This window comes from Zootoca vivipara, chromosome Z1 (assembly GCF_965207765.1).
Source record: "Zootoca vivipara chromosome Z1, rZooViv2.hap1.1, whole genome shotgun sequence".
Taxonomy (NCBI): domain Eukaryota; kingdom Metazoa; phylum Chordata; class Lepidosauria; order Squamata; family Lacertidae; genus Zootoca; species Zootoca vivipara.
The window spans coordinates 31,620,997-31,636,827 of NC_142583.1; positions in this window are offsets into that span (position 1 = coordinate 31,620,997).

Here is a 15,831-nt window from a genome sequence, read left to right on the forward strand (position 1 = left end):
ATGTGATGGTGTTTTTGAGTTATTTCCAAGTGCTATTATATTTGTAAATAAGAAAATGACAAGATAAACCTCCCACCCCCTTCCTCGGTATTTATACCATTGGAATTTGAAATGTGTGCTGGGAGGAAAGCTGACAGCTTTCAGATCACCCAGGATGGAAAAACCTGAGTTGCCCACTGCTGTTTTCTAAGAACATTACTGTAACATCAACACCTGTAATTTTGCTTTGCTGTGTACAACTTTTCCCACAAAAAGAACAGACTCAAAAAATGAAATGTCAGCATTTATTGACAGGTGGCAAGTTTCAAATTGTTTCAGGCTCCCTGGTTCGTGGACATTCTTTCGGTTTTTTTGTTCTTGTTTCAAGGGGTGGTTTCGTTTGGCTTTGTTTTTCATTGGAGGCTTTGCTGAGGTGAATGACCTGGAATCAAGGGCAAAGGACTCAGGAAAGGGAGGCACTTAGTGTCTTCTTCTTCTCCCTCTTCTGCGACGACCTTTCCCCTTTCCTGGAAATAAACACAACAAGCACCAGTTATTTAATGTAACTCGTTGGAGCTGTGGTATATAGTGATAACGTTAAATGTCCTAAATGGGTATGGTGTAGGGTTTGGGGTTTTTTTCTTACCTCTCCTCCTTCCACGTCGCCTTCCCCGCCTCCTTCCAGATCCACTCGCTTGGCTGGCCTTTCGCCTCCTACGGCGGGTTAGGCTCTGGCTCCGGCTGCGTCTGAAGCTGGCCATTCTGATGGTGATCTTGTCTTTCCGAGCTCTTGGCAGCTGGAGCACCACCTGTCCTTGATGGGCCTTTCAGAGCTGGTGATTTGCTGGGGGCGTCTCTGCCTATTTATCAAGCCAAGCGCAGCACCTCACAAAGGCTCGTGATGTCATGCCCCCCTTTGTGATGTAACACAGTGTGTGACCCTTACTGCCGTGTAACAGTATGCTCATCTCAGACAGGGCAAAAGAAAGGGCTGGCAGGCAAGCAGGGTTGCACCTCAACATTTACATACGCATGGTTTTCAAATATGCGCCCCAATATAAAGCCATTTCCCACGTAATGTAAGAAATGAAATAAAACCAGACAGGAGCAATCAGAAACAATAAAAAAAACTGAGGAACGGGAGGAAAGTTGGCTAAAAACTTTAAATAGGCTCAGGCAAATCAAAAGGTCTTGTAACTTGTTGCATAAAATGGAGTAACAGATGAACCTCAGGGCGGTGGGGTGTGTGTGTGTCACAACAGGAGCACTACCCACATGCAAATATATGGTAAAAGGTTAAGAAATGTGTCCCCAGATGCATGTTTGGGTGAAAGGTAGGTGCTGGTTCTGCAAAGTTTGAAAACAGAGAAATGAAAACAATCTTTAATGACAAATGTAAAATATTGTACCCCCACCTATTATTATTATTTTAAAAAACATGTTTATAGGGAGTGATGTTTATTTCCCATCCTTCAAATACTGTACTTTGATAATAGGGATGGTGCTTCTGTAGATGCAATTTCTCAACCAAAAAATGTCTACCCAAATGTTCATGCTGGCGTAGTGTGTGCATTACAATGCACGTATTAGGGGAAGTAACATATAAAATGCATTGTATTAGGGTGAAACGCTTGCAGAAATGTGTGCATTAATAAATGTGTCTCAAAAGCAACCAATAAATAACTTGAATAGGTAAATAAATATCAGGACAAGGCATGGAAATAGGATATGCAGGGTCCACATCACAAGTCAGTATTAGAACTACATTTTTGGATTTTAGAGGCTTGTGTAGGGCACGGTTGAGGGACTTAGGGGAGCAGCAGTGACTCTGGGGAATAGATTCTGAGAGGCAACACATAGTAGGGGGTCACATTTGACTTGGACTGCAGGCAATGTTTTAAAAAGAAAAGCACTGATCTTAGTTCTGCTCACTTCTCCTCCAACTTACAAGATATTTTGATTAAAAAAAAAATCTGGGCATCCAGATGGGTGAGCTGTTGGACCTCCAACTTTCTTTTGTTTGACATAGGTGTTCTACATGGAAGGGCTTCCATTCCACCCCCCTTTCTGTCCATCACACCGGTGTTTATCCCTTGAATCACATCCAATGTGATTTATATGAGCATCAAGGAAAAAGTGTGCAGGTCTTTAGACTGTAATCTTATGAGGTCAGGAAATAATTGCGTATGTTTCACCTCACCCCTCCTTTTGTTTTGCCTCCAAAGTGATGCATATGGGGAATGTAGATTTGTGGTCGTCTAATCTTGCTTGCTTAGATGGCTTGCACAATTTGATTACTCTGCTTTTCCTCTTCAGCAAATCTCACCATCATTTTTAATAGATCCATTAAAACAAAAAAAATGTGGCATGAAACATCAGAGATCAAAGTGATGGAATATTTAGGATGACACCAAAGACAACGGTTTTTGTTAATGAGTTTACTGACAGACAGAGAGGCCTAGCACTGCTCGTGTAATAGGAGCACTCCTGAATCCTGTGGTCATTCCTTGGCTCATTGATGACTTATCTGATGGGTTTCCATGTTATGAGAGATGCCTAGTTGTGATTCACCAATGCAGAAGATGGAATTTCTAAGCAATGGAAAGGGAATCACTGGCAATTATTTTCTTCCTTTCCAGTAATAGTATACTGCACAGACGCGGACATACCCTGAAACATAAAAACAAAATCCAATGATTAAACCAAGTATGGTTCTTCGAAAAATACTGCACAACACTCAGTCAAATTAAATTGGTGTTGGATTCTATTCAAAAGATTGGCAAGGTGGATCCTCTTCACAGAACATTATTCCCCAACTGGTCTGGGCCGGTAGAGCCACAATATGCCAAAGGCATTAGCAAATGGCTGCTTGACAAATTTGGGGTTGGGGGTTTATACTTATGGCAGCATGACGTGGGGAGTCATCTTGCTTCGCGCTGCCAAACACCCACCCGTCCACCCATTATTAGCTCATATATGGCCTTGCTTTGGACTTTGGTTGGTCGTCTGTTTTGGAACAGGGGCCGAGTAGGAATTTTTTCCATTGTGGCAGATTGGCTGTGGCCACTTGGTTTTTGCCTACTCCTTAGCAATCGTCACAACTTTGTAAGGTATGGCAGTTAGGCATTGGTTAAGGGAATATGGGGGAGGGGAGGTCGCCGAGGGAAGGTCGCCATCGCCTGCCCCTCCAATTAAAGGGTATTCCGTTAAAGGAATCCGGGGGTCTGGGTCTTGTCCGAAACCCAACAGAGGGGTGAGGGCCATACCAGAAGCTGGGGACCCCAGGGGTGATGCCCAGTCAATACGCATTGATGGAGCTCCCTCTGATGGTTGTTTACCCTTCCTGGCTCCCTGCTTTGGGTCAGGGGCCAGATATAGTTTAATACCAATGCCTAAGCCAATACCAGTCACACATGTGTAATTTTTCAATAAAGTTGTGGCCAAAATTTGCCCAATAACCTTTAAATTCAATTCTGTCACTTTGTCTATATTTCTACTGGGGAGGTGTTTTAGGGCTTGAAGCACAACTATAAGATCCCCACCTAATGGAATGTAATTGCGTGTCAAAGATGAAATTTACCTTTCCTTTTTTTAATTGGCATATCTGCACCTGACTTGCATCTCTTGCTCCTCCCTCCGGCAGAGCCTCTACGAGTGATCCTCCTGCTGGCACAGCAAGTCGAATCTCTACGTCTTGACATTGTCCTTGATGTTTCAAGGATCCAGGAACAGACACATTATCCGTTGCTCCTCTAGGCCCCAACTGTCTACTCAGATGTTACGCGAGTTTCTGAAGCAATTGTACCTGATCTGCCCCTTTTATAAAATCTGTAGCTATGTCACACACTGTTACAGCAGCCCTTTGTTCACTGAAATATGACATATATATGACCATATATAGTGACTGAAGGGTATTGGTGGGGGAAAACTAGAAGTAGCAGGGCTTTTCTTCAGCTGGAATCCACCAGAACTCAGTTCTGGCATCTCTCAGGTGGGTGGCACTGCCATTTTAAGAGCAAGGGAGGTGTTAATAGTGAGTTCTGGCAACTCTTTTCTGAGAAAAATAGCACTGAGAAGCAGCGGCCCTAACTTGTAGTGTTTTCAAGAAAACAGTACCTTCCTAAACTTTGCTTAGACTGTTCAAAGTCCAGTGATTGTGAGATAAGACAAAGAGAATTTCAAAATGACATAAAGGATTGCTAATGTTTTGCAACAGCCTCTCTCATTAATGACATTTTTCTTTCTACCTTACTTGATCTTCTTTCAACATGTACATACACTTGGCTTTTCAACTGAAAATAAATGTCAAAGAAATGTGGACGTTTCAACAGGGTTAGAAGTTGTCCTCTCGTCCTGGACGTTCCGTCTGTTACTCATAATGGCATTATTTCAACGGCTGAGAGCCTAAACCCATTATGCAATTATTCAATTGCTTTCAGATGGGGATTGAGAGGAGTGAACTGACTACAATGCAAGGGAGGCCTAGACCAAACTCTCCTACTTTTCAGTTTAACTCCTTAAAAACCACAGTGGGATTTCTTATTCGTGGAAAGCAAAGTTTAAATTTCAAAAGGGGGGGAAGAGAAGATATCAAATCATAGGTGCTAGAACTCATTTTGTTTGTTTGCTTGTTTGATTTCATTAATTGTTTGCCATATGAAGGCATTGGTGGGTGTGGGTTTATGTGTGTGTGTGTGTGTGTGTGTGTGTGTGTGTGTGTGTAATGCATACAAACACAACAACCTTTCCAGAAGGGATATATATATCTTTGTAACATAAAAATATACAGGTGGTGACTATTTTGCATTGGGGTTCCGTTCCTGACCCCTGCGTACATCGGTGGAGTGTGCATAAGCCCACCCCATTTTGCTCCTGCCCCTTTTCAGACGCCTTAGGTGCACCAATCGGGCACATGTAAAATGTTGGCTACCTGTTTACGCATAATTGGGGTGAGCATCTCTCGTGTGATTTATATGTGTCTAAGTGAAATCACTTTGGGCTCTTTTGGTATGCAAACAGTTTATTATTTATTATTTATTTGTATACCACCCTTCTTCTGAAGATCACCGGGCTTTTCAGAACATTAAAATGAAAACACAATGCATAACTTGCATCTTTACATAAGACTGTAAAGGTAAAGGGACCCCTGACCATTAGGTCCAGTCGTGACCGACTCTGGGGTTGCGGCGCTCATCTCGCGTTATTGGCCAAGGGAGCCAGCGTACAGCTTCCAGGTCATGTGGCCAGCATGACTAAGCCGCTTCTGGAGAACCAGAGCAGCACACGGAAACGCTGTTTACCTTCCCGCTGTAAACCTATTTATCTACTTGCACTTTGACGTGCTTTCGAACTGCTAGGTTGGTAGGAGCTGGGAACAAGCAACGGGAGCTCACCCCGTCGCAGGGATTCGAACCGCCAACCTTCTGATTGGGAAGCCCTAGGCTCTGTGGTTTAACCCACAGCGCCACCCGCGTCACTATTCATAAGACTGTAAGAAGACCAAAATGTTAATATTTTAATGTATCTGCCTGGAGAGAATGTAGTTCTCAATATATAATTTACTTGTCAACATTTATATACCTCTGGATTGTAAAATCCTCTAAGTGGTTTACACTTTAACAAATATGCAATTTCATAAAGATCAAGTTCCCACTGTGCAGCTGGCAGGCCCTAGAAAGAAGCTTCTTAGATGCAGTGCCTTTTTGTATATGGCTGCATTCAGACAATACTTTATTCTGTTTATCCAACATTTCCTTACTTGATAATTTCCAAATTTCATGTGATCTTTCACACAGCATAAAACTAATGGAATGTAGCGGATGTTTAGCACTAATTTCCAGGCTAATTGTTTCCAAAAAACGCACACATCCTTTTGCAACCCTTTTAAACCAGAAAATAATGGGAGCTTTGTGATGCAATTTCACATGATAAAATTAGTGGTAGTGTTCCAGCATATAGTTATTTCGCGCCATTTAAAAGTTAATGTGACATTTTTCAATTTTAAAAGTCACAGATCCATAATGCAACAGGTAATACAGAGTTAAAGGAACGTTAGAATCAGGTATAGAAGCACTAGCATTATAATCAGGAAAACAGTTTAATAGTACAATTGGGAAGAGCAATAATGTGAAAAAATGACTCGGGAAAGGCAAAGCTTGGCCATTTTTGAGCTCATGATTTCTATGCTTGTCAAAATAAGGAAGCGTGCTTCCCTCTTCACCTTATTCAACTACCGTCAGTTACCATTCGTCACTGACCCTTCCCCTCTCCCTGCCCCCCAGTGATAGATGTCTGAGGCCTGTCATTGCAGGCAGGGAGAGTGGAACTCCCAGAAGGCAGGGGCTATTTCTGTTAAATAAGGATTTGCAGATTTTTAGAACAATTTAGGCTTTAACTTCTGCATGACGACTCATTACACCCGGGAGATTGCAGTTGGTCAGATTTGTCTCAATGAGTTAGATTTTCTGAGCTCCCCCTGCAAACACACACACACACACACACACACACACTTGGGTCTAGGAGAAGCAGTACTGACAGCAGTAGGCTTGCCACCTTTCCCTAAATTTACTATTATAAAAGCTCCATGTCTGGAGGCAGAGTTGCCTTTCCACTGGTGTCTTGGCATTGAATGCAAATGATTGGGGAATTCTCAAAATGTTCCCCCTGGAAACAGGAGAGCCAATGCGGGCTGAAACCTCATCAGCTAATTTAAAATGGTGGGTTTTTTGGGGGGGAGAGACTGACAAGCTGCACCTCTTCTGCAGGAATATGCATGAGCCACATCCTCTTTTTCATCTGGGCACCTAGCTAACCCCTAGCAAAGGAAGGTGCTGCTGTATCAAACAAAAAACTAGTGCTTTCGAGATGCTTCTGTTAAGAAGGTTGACTTGGTGTGTGGTTGGGGGCATCACTTAGGCTTCTTCTTCTTTTTAAGACCACAGGACAAGGCAAACCGAGATGTCATTCTCTGTCCTGCCTCACAAACTGAGGATCTGAGCCTCCCACTTCCTCCCAAGGCTCCTCCCCAGGTAGCTGCCTTCTCAACCGTCTCAAACTCCCTTTGAGGAGGGGCTCTCTGTGCCTTTTGTTATGCTACAGGTAACACCCTCCTCATTCTTGGGGACAGAGGAGGAAGGGAGAAGGAAACAGTGGAACTGGCAGGTGGCTGGGAATCCCACAGCCTCAGTCTCCTACTCCTCCTCTTAAGATTACCAGATTTTTTTCAATGAATCAGGGGACTTTTCAACTTCAATGGATTTTGCATGGGGATTGATGTGTAATCTGGGGACTGTCCCCGGGAAACGGGGACGTCTGGTAACCTTACCTCAGCTGCCTCAGGCTCACTTAAACCTGTTGCTTGCTCAGCCTCCAACCCGCCTGCACCCCCTTCATGCTCTGACCTTTCTCCAACATCCCACCACCATTCTCCTGGCTCTGGGCCTTCCCATCTGATGCTTCCCTGGGGGGGTTCCCCACTGTAGCCTCCCACCATTTCCCCTCATCTAGCCAGTCCCTGACATGGAGGAAGAGACAGCTGTCTCTCCTTCTCCTCAATATTCCAAATAACTAGAAGATTCTCATCCACATGCACCCCTCCGTGTGAAAGCCAAGATCTTCACATCTCCTTCAGATTGATTGATTATTGATTGATTGATTGATTTTATTTCATAAAATTGCACAGGGGGGGGGCTGGATTTAAAAACAGTTTACAATAAAAGCTAAAATCATAAAAAATATCACTATAACAATTACAGCCATAATTTAAATCATGCATAAGGTTGAAACTGCAATAGATTAGACTAAAACAGATTAAAACTCATACAAACTTCCTAAACATCTGAGTAAAGGGTAAAGGTAAAGGTACCCCTGATCATTAGGTCCAGTCGTGAATGACTCTGGGGTTGCGGCGCTCATCTCACGTTATTGGCCGAGGGAGCCGGCGTACAGCTTCTAGGTTATGTGGCCAGCATGACAAAGCCACTTCTGGCGAACCAGAGCAGCGCACGAAAATGCCGTTTATCACCGGAGCAGCACCTATTTATCTACTTGCACTTTGACGTGCTTTCGAACTGCTAGGTTGGCAGGAGCTGGGACCGAGCAAAGTGAGCTCACCCCATCGCAGGGATTCGAACCACCGACCTTCTGATCGGCAAGCCCTAGGCTCTGTGGTTTAACCCACAGCACCACCCATGTCGCTTGAATGTACTTGCCTGATATCAATAGGAAAGGAGTGTTGGTGCTGCCACACTAAATGATTAAGCTCTTACAGATGCAGTTTGGGTATTATGTGCCCATTCCACCAATTAAAGCAGTCGAATGGGCACATACAGGGTAAGGCCAGTCCTTATTTTCTTCTGGGTGTACTCAAGGGCACGTAGTACCGGCACCTGTTTTTCTAGAAGATAAGTACTGGGTAAGGCAATCTCATAGGTAAACTGCTCCAAAGTTGTTGTGGGCTTTACATACTCATAGCAAACAAAATGTTGAACCAGTAGCAGATTGGCCACCAGTGCAGACCTCTGAGCAACAAAGCCACTTAAAGCAGGACTGGGGAACCTGCAGCCCTTCCAACACTGGGGCCTACAACTCCCATCAGCCTCAGCCACTATGTCCAATGGTCAGGTATGATGGAAGCTGTAGTCAAGCAACATCTGGAGGGACACAGGTTTTCCACCCCCGATTTGCAACTTTGAAGGCCAATACCAGCACATTTAAACCAAGCCTGGAAACAAAATTGGCAGCCTATAAAGATAATACTAACTGTACTTTTTATTATTTATACTTATTATTTATACTTTATTTATATTTATTATTTATACTTTTATTATTTATATATATTTATATTGGGTAGCCTCAGCCACTGTGGGCAGCTCGCAACAAAATATTTAAAACACAATCATGCATTTAAAACTTCCCTACACAGTGCTCCCTTCAGATGCAACTAGAACCACATGCGGGTTCTGGGTCTGCTGGGACTGTGTCTGCCCCACCCGCATCAGCACACCCTATGTAGGGTGGGAATCCTGATGCAGAGAAGCTGTTCTACAGTGTTCTGCACCTGATCATGCAGATTTCTAAACTATGTGGGGATCCTACATAGAGCAGGCTCCCTGTTTCAGATCCCCCACCACCTCCAATCTGTGGGTGGCGAGGCCAGTGAATGCCACCCCACTTCTCCCCTTCACACAGTTAGCATCCTGTGAGGGTGGCTTGTCCAATGTACTCCTTATAAGTAGACAGAAAATGGGACAAAGATCAAGGGTGCCTGTGCGTTTGTGGGAAATTAATATATGGCTTCAGCAGCCAATCCTTTGTTGCATGTCTCCAGCAAAAGATGATTGGCCAAGGCCCTACAGGGTTGGGTCCGTTTGTTTGCTTTTTTAACTCTGACGTTTGACTACAATATGGCGTTAGTTAAATTATATTCCCTTCTTATATGAGTAATATTATATGTACAAGGATTAATGAAAGCACATCAAACACTCCTTGGTGTTTCTCCAGAAATATATACACAGGGAAGTGATATTATTGAGCATTAGATGGGATAATCTAATAGTTTAGGAAAGCTTCTGAATTTTTGTGCGGGTTGAGTCTCCTTTTTCCTCCTAAGTCTGAGTCAATAATATTAACTAAGAACAGATCCATAAATATTTACTATGGAACACAGAAACACATGTGAATTTCCTCAGAAAGCCCCATTCAGCAATCCGATGTTTATTTTATTCAGTTTGCTGCTGGTGCTCTGGGATCAATGCCAGGGTTACAAATGTTGTTGAATGAATCCCAGAGTGACCTTCTCCCCTACATCTTAAGTCTTATTAGCATGCGTTCATTATGAAAATAAGATCCACCTTCTCCTCGTCCTCTATCCTTCTCCCCATAGAGCAATCCATTAGGAATGGCATCCAACAGGAAATAATGATAATAGCAGCGTAAAAGAAAAATGAATGGGAGGATGAATAGCATCAGGGGAGCATGACGGAATGGTGGGTGGAGAAACAGGTAGGGAGTGTCTGTTGAGAAGAACTCCCTTGGACTGAGAATGGGGGGGGGGGCGGAACAGTGAGACCAGCAAGGGAAAAGACCTAGGACGCATACACGCTGCATGATAATGTGCATTCAATGCTGGATGCTGGCGCCTTTTGGAGGTGCTGTATACATGATATCATCTCTGTCTTACACTTTTTGTCTTTCTAAAGTGCATTCTGCTGGAACGGTTATAATCTGATTAGGCCCCAAAGGGCACATCTCGTGCACTTGCTGAATACACAGAGAGAGCTTTCTCAGCTTATCTCCTGTGGGGGCAGATCTACAGATGTTGCCACTCTTCCTTGCCATGTTTAACTTGTCTATGAATGAAATAGGCAAGACAGGAAGCACTAACTCAGCCCCCTCTGTATACCAATATATAACTTTTGTACATCAATACATAAACACACCAATTTCCAGCCCTTCTCTTTCAAAAGACTGTGTGTGTGTGTGTGTGTGTGTGTGTGTGTGTGTGTGTGTGTGGATGATAGATAGATGATAGATGATAGATAGATAGATAGATAGATAGATAGATAGATAGATAGAGTCTGTGACAAAAACACTGGTTTGAAAACATGGGTAGTAGCTGCTGCTTTAGATGAGGTTATTGCACAAAGGTGTGCAAACTGCACAAAGGTGTACAGAAGAGCACTGTGAAAAAGTGTGCTTCAAATATGTGTACACAGCTAAAGATAAAAAGCAAGTGGTTAGGACAGCTGATGAAAGCAAGGGGTGAAGAGATGAAAACAGCATAGCTCCCATCCCAGAAAGAAGGCTATTCTGCCTCACTCCTTCTCCCATTACTATCCCATTACTTCTCCCAGAACTATCCTGACAGTTCTGAACTGATCATTTAGATACACATTGAGTCATTAAAAACAAAAAAACAAAAAGAGCTGCCCGAAAACACAATGTACACCCTGCTCTCTGTTTTCCCTTCCAATCTGATTTGAAGAGTTTTGGGTTGTTGTTTTTTTTCCTTTGAGAACATGGGATCTCCGGTGCTCTCATGGCCCCTTGGAGAGCTCATTATCCAATTTGCTATCATCACCCAGCAACAGTTCACACCCTGAAGTTAGATTTAGTGGTTGCAATGCTTACTTCCAGCACAGTTCAAATAAACCAGGTCAAAGGAACACAACACTGGTAATTCAAGCACAGATGTTTAACAGAGACAAGTTCAGATCTCAGCTTGCCAGGACGGCAGTGTTTAGGCATGAAAAGAGTCCAAGCTGTGTGTACCCAAACCACTTAATATGTGAAAATCCTGTCTGCTAGCCATATTTTGCTATATCTGGGTGTTCATAAGCCTTACTTCTGTCCCAATTTTTGCCTGGGCCATGTAACATTCATAATTCAACACAGAATTATTAAACACACAGATGAGCAGGCCATGCTAGTTTTTACAAAGGACAGTCTTATGCCACCAAACCTTTAGGAGTCTTTGAATATAGAAATGAGTATAGAGGAGTGGTGGCCATTTTTCCCAAACCATGACTTTGTGAATTCCAAGGACCTTTCACCCAATGTCATTGTGTTGTTAGATGATTGACAGGAAGGTGGTCCCATCCACCTTTGAAATTTGGTCCTTGAGGCTGATCCAGATAAGGATCTGGCCAGTAGAGCCACAAAGGTCCGCCACCTCTGAAGTAGAGAGAAAGGGGCCCTCTTTGGGTATTCTACTTGTCTTTAAAACAAATATGTAAGCGGTTAGAAAGGGGACAAGTCTTACACTGCACTCATCATCATCAACAAAATTCTCGAAGGTGTACTTCCAGGTGTCTGAATTAGACAGGTAGCCTCCACAATACAAAGGTTTGTCCTCTGAATCAGCATTTCCAAGCCAGTGGCTCATGATCCAGAAGCAGGTTATGAAGTGGGTTGCAAGTTTTATAAGTAAACCCAAAATAATTATTGCATGTAATCCTTAACTGGCATGATGACTACCTCTTACAACTTTTTTCTTTTGTCAGCCTCGTACGCCTCCTTCTGGCAACTCCTGCAGCCCAGCTGGTGCCACACGTATTGCATTCGCTTTTAAAGCCCTGGGGAGGTCACTTCAGTGCTCCTAATGGTGCACTTCGACTTCACCCCCCAGAAGCGTGCTCCATTGTCTTATGAGATAGATGGATGTCAACAAGTATAATGCAATGTTGACATTTGTAACCACACTACTCTCTGGTGGCTAGCGGAAGATACGGCAACAGTTCACCGCAAGGTGCTCATACAGGGATTTGTTTTGAGTGACTATTACAGCTCACCTGATGCACAGGTGCTGCCTTTGGCTAGAGCTAGCTGAAGTATTCCATGAAGTGCTTATCTAACACAGCAAAAGGGATGGACAAAATGATAGCTCTTTTTTTTATTCTCAAAGCCAATTAGTGTTTTAGATTCAGGTAGGTAGCTGTGTTGGTCTGATGCAGTCAAAATATATAAAAAATGTTTAAAAAATTATTGGTATAAGCTTTCATGTGCATGCACACTTCTTCAGATACCTGAAGAAGTGTGCATGCACACGAAAGCTTATACCAAGAAAAAACTTAGTTGGTCTCTAAGGTGCTACTGGACAATTTTTTAAAAAATAAATAAATTATATATTCCAATTAGTGTTTGATATCTTATGTTCAGAAATCAACTGTGACAACCTCCACCTCACACAGGTAATTGTTGCCTCTGGGGTCATGTGCTGCAAAGACTATTTGAGTTAAGAGAAAGAGTACATGCATTTCTTTTGAACTAAAAGCTTGAGTTGCAGATTATTTAGCCCACACAGATTGACTAGCAAAGTTAGCATACCTCACAAACATGTTTAGTAACCGGAATGACTTGAACTTAAGTGTACAGTACAAGGCAGAGACAAAAGCATCTTTATACATAACACAGCTTTCATGTTGGGGGGGGGGAATATGTCACAACTTTGGCAGATAAGGCATTAGGTTGGAGCCTTAGCTGACATTCTGTTAAAGGATTCCAGAAAGGGATGTCTGTCCAGTAGTCCATGTGGGAGCTGATGGGCCATAGCACCCTTTCCAATGGTGGCTGTGGTGGGATTGTATCACCTGGGGAATGTCAGGGACGACCCCCAAACCCTGGGTCAACCCCCACTTGCTTATCAACCAGCAATCGGGCTGATTTGTTTTTTGTTTTACTTTTGTTTTATTTGCAATCGGGCTGCTTTGTGATGGATATATACCCAATGCCTTCGCCAAAACCGTCTTAAACCTGTAATCAATAAAGCTGTGGCTGATTTTCAACCCAATTCAAAATGTCCCACGTTTTATTTCTATGGTTGACCCCTCACCGTTCTGAGGGCCTTATGTGCCTGGGCATGCAGTCACAAAAAGGAATTGTGTTCATTCATTATACCTTGTTTGCGAGTTTCTAGAGGCAACTAGCTGTTTGATGTAGGCAAGACAGCAGAAGACAAGAGGCAGCACTCAAGGGCGAGCTACCTATCCAATATAATTGTATGTTATTGAGTGCGGCCTTCACTCTGTCTGCCTTTCTCTTCAAACACTTTCAGGCCAGTGACACTTTGCAAAACTTTTCATAAATCTCTGTAGTGCATTGAAACTATAATTTGATGCAATCTAAAGCTCTGTTATTCACAGAACACGTCTCAACATTTCCGCAACTAAATTTTTACCTGGAAAAAACAAACATTAACTTCTGACCTTTAACATTACTCGGGTTGTTTTTCCCCCCAAAAAAATAAATAAATATTGCTGGGGTTTGTAATCAAATATTTATTTTCCAATCCCAGTCTGATGTGTCAAGACTTTTCCTGCAAGACTTAGTTGCATATGACTCACTCTTCCAGTGTCTGAGACAAACTCTGAATACAGACTCCTTAGCTTTCTGTTTCCTTCTATACTACAGATTAGGGAGTATGTTGCAGAAGAAAACAACCCAAGATGAATAACACTAGTTTTACAACACTGCAACTCTAACATATTCACAGACCTTTGTCCGTGCTGACTTAGCTATCCATGAGTGTTACTAGCTTGAAATGCTAGTATTGTAGTAGTTTCCAATCGCTGCTCTTTATTGGGCAAAGGGGGTGGCAGGAGGAGGTGGGTGAGAGGCAGAGGGATATATTTTGCAAGTGGCCTCTGAGGGAGACATACCACCTGGATTGTTTTTAATGGGTCCAAAGCAATCTTATTTATCCAATTACACAGTGCTATTCTTTCTAGAAAAAGAGGTGCCAGAACTCACCATGAACACCTCCTTCGTTCTCTTATAATGGCAATGGAGCCTACCTGGGAACTGAGTTCTGGTGAGTTCTGACTGAAAAAAAGTCCTGCAATTACAGCAGGCTGTATTAGAGGGAGGGAGGGAGGGAGGGAGGGAGGGAGGGAGGGAGGGAGGGATGTGGCAGCACCAGTAGCTTTGATGGAAGCCAGACTCCTCCCTCCATCAACTTTCACATGGGATCAGTCACTGTATCAGGCTGTAGCACAGGATAAAAGGGATGCAGGGCCACTCTCTCAGCACACCTGTGAGATCAGCAATATGGGTGCCTTTTTTACTGTCCAACTTGGTTAGTCATTAGAATGATTTGCACTTAAGAACTTGGACCGGAGTTTGCTTATTTCCTCCTCCCTCCCAATCCATTCTCCTTTGGTGTCATGTATTTTTATATTTTAAGCCTGAGAGCAGGGAGTGTCTCTTCCTTTTTTAAATGATTTGTGGGCTGGGCTGGGTGCCTTTTTTTTACTGAAGAACTGGATAATTTTCTTTTTAAACAAATAATGAGTAAATATTCATTATACAGAGGATTCCCTTCACTGTACTGTAGTCTCATTTTCTTCCCTCTTTCTATACTGAGTCCCCTTCTTATTTGTTTCTCTTTCCTACATTTTCGCAGGCACTTTTGAAGCAATTTCATTGTCTTTCTCAGGTTAGGAGGACTGGGGACTGGTCACGTGGCTTGCCCAGTTCTCATTCCTCCTCCTCTGTCAAACTGCACTCTCCCTTGTTTCTTCCTTCCTCTTCCAGGACAGAAGTCATGACCATCCCATGCTCCTTGACCCATTTCCTCCCTTATTATCTCCTCACTGCAACAGCTCCCATAGGCGTGGACCACTGTATTGTCCAATATTTTCACCCTTCTTACTGACTCACAACTCTGCCCTGATGAGTTGTGTGTGTGTGTGTGTGTGTGTGAGTGAGCAAGCTGTTCAAAGATGGGAAGACGTAAAAGAGCATAAAAATCCAAACGCTAGTTTATTGTGTACTCAGCTCTAATGACTGTTCAAATAGAAGGATATTAATGACTGACAAATTAGGGAGACATTACAAGTTCACAATATACACACATAGTTAAGTGCAAGCGCTATTCAAAGAACAATGTCATGATGTATCTATAATAGTCTAGAAAATATTAAAATAAATTTAGAGGAGGGGGGAGGAAGATGGGGAGGGGGAGAGGAGAGAAACTGCTGAAATGTAGTATTGGCACTAAAATTCCTTCATATTACAAACAATTCTTGGCAACTGAATATGTCCCTTTCCCTGCAGCATGTTTTGTGGTGTATACTGTATTAAATCAACATGCCACATTACATTGTGGGTATATGCAAAATTTGTCATATGTATCCACTAAAACTGCAACGTATGAATGATCCGAAGCCATGAAACCAAGGGATCACTTCAGGGCCAATGTATGCATTGCTTGTGCCTTGAAAATGTCGCATAGAATCATAGAATTGTAGAATTCAATGTAGAAACGTTGTCTCCACGGATATCCAGAGGGCCACAGGTTCCCTGTCCTTGGCTTAGCACAGGGATCCCCAAACTTACCCGGCTCCGGGCCGGTGC